At 38.0% G+C, this 3,935-nt stretch overlaps 1 non-coding gene across 1 annotated transcript; it reads left to right on the forward strand.

The window, feature by feature from the left end:
• The first annotated feature begins 497 nt into the window (after positions 1 to 497).
• On the forward strand, positions 498 to 568 carry TRNAD-GUC (transfer RNA aspartic acid (anticodon GUC)). Its single transcript has one exon. It is a non-coding gene; the product is annotated as a tRNA-Asp (tRNA).
• Positions 569 to 3,935: the final 3,367 nt, after the last annotated feature.

A 3,935-nucleotide genomic window follows, 5' to 3' on the forward strand; every position in this document is an offset into this window, starting at 1 on the left:
GATAAAGTAGACTTTAATTAAAAACATTATAAAAGACAAAGATAATATTTATGTACTTATAAACGGGACAATTCAATAGGAAGATGTAACAATTATGAATATTAATGCACCCAACAGTTGAGTCTAAAAATATATGAAGCAAATACTGATAGATTTGAAGGGAAAAATTGATGGTTTTACATTAATAGTCAGACTTTAACACATCAATCTCAATAATGGATAGAACACTTAGTCAGAAAATCAATAATGAAGTGTAAGGATTGAATGATATTCTAAACCAACTAGACAAACAGATGTATATAGACTATTTCAACAACAGAATACACATTCTTCTTGAGTGCATGTGGATCATGCACTCAAGGATCTATCTCAAGGATAGACCATATGTTGGGTCAAATAACAAGGCTTATATTAAAAACACATTGAAATCATACAATGTACATTCTCCAACTACAACAGAATAAAGCTTGAAGCCAATAAGAAGGAGAAATGGGTGTGCAAGGGTAGTTCAGTGGTAGAATTCTCACCTGTCATGTGAGAGACCCAGGTTCGATTCCCGGCCCATGCACTTCCCCCAAAAAACAAACAAGCAAACAAAAACCAACTGTTCTAGTTTGCTAGCTGCCTGAATTCAATATACCAGAAATGAAATGGCTTTTAAAAAGGGGAATTTTAATAATTCCCCTTGCTAGTTTACAGTTCTAAGGCCAAGATAATGTCCCAATTAAAGCAAGTCTATAGAAATGTCCAGTCAAAGGTATCCAGGAAAAAACACCTTGGTTCAAGAAAGCTGATGAAATTCAGGGTCTCTCTCTCATCTGAGAAGGCACATGGTGAACACAGTCAGGGTTTCTCTCTTAGCTGGAAGGGCACATGGTGAGCACAGAGTCATTTGCTAGCTACCAAAAAAATCAACAAATGGTGCTGCAATAACAGGATACTCACATGGAAAAATAATGAAATGTGACCTCTCCATACAGCATACCAAATAAATAAATAAATAAGAGGGAGAAATGGAAAATTCTGAAATGTGAAAATGAAACAAATATTCTTAAACACCCAATAGGTTAAAGAGGAAACCACAAGTGAAATTAGGAAACATTTTGAGGCAAATGAAAATGAAAATGCAACATAACTTATGGGATGCAGTGAAGGCAGTGCTGAGAGGGAAACTTAGACCTCTAAATACTGACATTAAAAAAGAAGAAAGACTTCAAAATCAGAGACCTTATCTTAAAACTGGAAGAATTGGAAAAAGAAGAGTAAGCTAACCCTAAAGCAAGCAGAAGGAATGAAATAATGAAAAATACAGTGGAGATCAATGACAGAAAAACAAAAACAAAAAAATAGAATCAATGCAATAAAAAATTGATTCATTGAAAATATCAATAACATTGACAAACTTTTAGCTGGACCAACAAAGAAAAGAAAAAGAGAAGATAACAAATAAGAAAAATCAGAAATGAAAAGTGGGATGTTACTACTGAACCTGCTGAAATAAAGGGACTCTACTAGGATACAATGAACAACTATAAAAAAATACGTTAGATACCTGGATGAAAAGGACATTCTTAGAAACACGTAAACTAACTACACTGAAGAAGAAATAGAGATCAACAAACCAATTACTAGTAATGAGATTGAATCAAGTCATCAAAAACATGCCAGCGAAGAAAACCCCAGAACTTCACAGGGAAATTTTCCCAAATGTTCTAGGAAGACTTAACCCAAATTCTGCTCAAACTCTCCCAAAAATTGAAGGGGAGGGAACACACCCTAATTCTTTGTACAAGTCCTAATACCAAAGCCAGATAAAGATACAGCAAGAAAACTAAAGACAAATATCTCTATGAATATAGTTTTAAAAATCCTTAACAAAATAATAGCAAACTGAATCCAATAGTATATTAAAAGAATTACACACCATGGTAAAATGGGATTTATCTTTAGTATGTAAGATTGGTTCAGCCTAAGAAAATCAATTAATACAATATGGCATATTAACACATGAAGGAAAGAGCCACATGATCATCTCAATTGCTGCAGAAAGGGACTTGACAAAATACAGGAACTTCATATTAAAAACACTTGGAAGCCTGGGAATAGAAGAAAACTTCCTCAACATGATAAAGGGCATATGTGAAAAGCTCATGGTTAATATCCTACTTAATGATAAAAGACTGGAAGCCTTTCCTCTGAGATCAGAACGTGACAAGGATGCCTACTATCACCATGATTATTCAACATTGCAGTGGAAGGTCTTGCCAGAGCAATTAGACAAGAAAAGGAAGTCATCCAAATTGAAAATGAAGAAGTGAAACCTTCCCTCGGTAAATGACATGATCCTGTATGTAGGAAATCCTGAAAAAATTCACAACAAAACTTCCAGAGCTAATAAATAAATTCAGCAAAGTGGTAGGGTTCAAAATCAATACCTGCAAATCAGTAGTGATTCTATTCAGAAGCGATGAACAATTGGAAGGAGAAACAAAGAAAAAATTAATTCAAATAGCAACCAAAGGAATCAAATATCTAGGAATATATATACAACCAAGAATGTAAAGGACTTGTTCACAGAAAACTGCAAAACGTTATTGAAAGAAATTAAAGAAAATCTAAATACATGGAAGGATATCTTGTATTCATGGATTGGAAGGCTACATATCACTAAGATGTTCCCAAAGCAATTTAAAGAATCGATACAATTTCAATCAAAATTCCAATGACCTGTTTTGCACAAATGGAAAATCCAATTATTAAATTTAGATGGGCAGGCAATGGTGGTGCAGTGGCAGAGTTCTAGCCTGCCATGCCAGAGATCTAGGTTTGATTCCTGGTGCCTGCTCATGAAAAAAAATTTTAGGGAAGGGTAAGTGGTCTCAAATTGCTAAAGCCATCTTGAAAAAGAGGAAGAAGTTGGAGGACTTGACTTCCTGGTCTTAAAACTTATTACAGAAGTAGGGAGGGGAACTTCTGGGGAAGACGGTGACCTAGAGAGTGCCAGGACTCATTCTTCCTCCAGAATAGCTAGTAGACTAGTAGGGACTGTCGAAACAATTGTTTTGGGGCCCTAGAGACCAGGGAAGTGCAAAATTAAGGGAAGTACAGGAAGAGGAGGCTGAGAAACTGCAGTAAAGAACTGAGAATAGCTCTCCCGGAAGCAGCTCCTGGTGTTCCATGTCCCTCTCTTAAGGTGACCGTGAATGGAGAGGGATGTGGAAGGCCTCTTCCCAAGAACAGAGGTGGGGGCTCAAGCCCTGATAACGGCTTTTGATTGGTGAATTTGTATCACTGGGTCCTGGCTCTGAGCTGCTGCTTTAGCCCACCCTATCCACGGCCACTGTTTCAACCCCATCCCTGATAGGGGCAGAGATGGTGGAGGTTTATAGACACAGTACTTCTTAGGGGCTGCAGGGAACTGTTTGTGAAGAGTGCAATCTGCTATGCAGGCTGTGAAGGCACAGCTTAGGGGAAACATGGAAAAGGCTTCTGGCAGTAGCCCTGATCCCAGGGCCCTCTGGAGTTGGTCTGTGTTCTTTGTGTGTCCATGGACCTGATTGGGCTGGGAAATACTGCTCTGGGAAAGTCCTTCCCCAGGTTAAACCCCCCCCACCAAGGGAGGGTTTCTTAACAAGAATAAAAGCTGTAGAGGTGTGTTAATTTATAGGATGCCAGAATGTGTTCTACCCGAAATGGAATGGCTTTTAAAAAGGGAATTTAATAAGTTAGAAGTTTACAGTTTTAAGAAGTGAATGTGTCCAAATTATGGCATCAACAAGAGGTTACCTTCACTCAAGAAAGGCCAAGGAACACCTCTGTCAGCTGGAAAGTCATGTGGCTTGCATCTGTTGGTCCCTTGCTCCTGGGCTCTGTAGCTTTCAGCCTCTGTTCCTGTGGGGGTTCTTCACTTTGCTTCTCCAAGTCTGGCTTTAATC

This window comes from Tamandua tetradactyla, chromosome 21, assembly GCF_023851605.1.
Source record: "Tamandua tetradactyla isolate mTamTet1 chromosome 21, mTamTet1.pri, whole genome shotgun sequence".
Classification (NCBI taxonomy): Eukaryota; Metazoa; Chordata; class Mammalia; order Pilosa; family Myrmecophagidae; genus Tamandua; species Tamandua tetradactyla.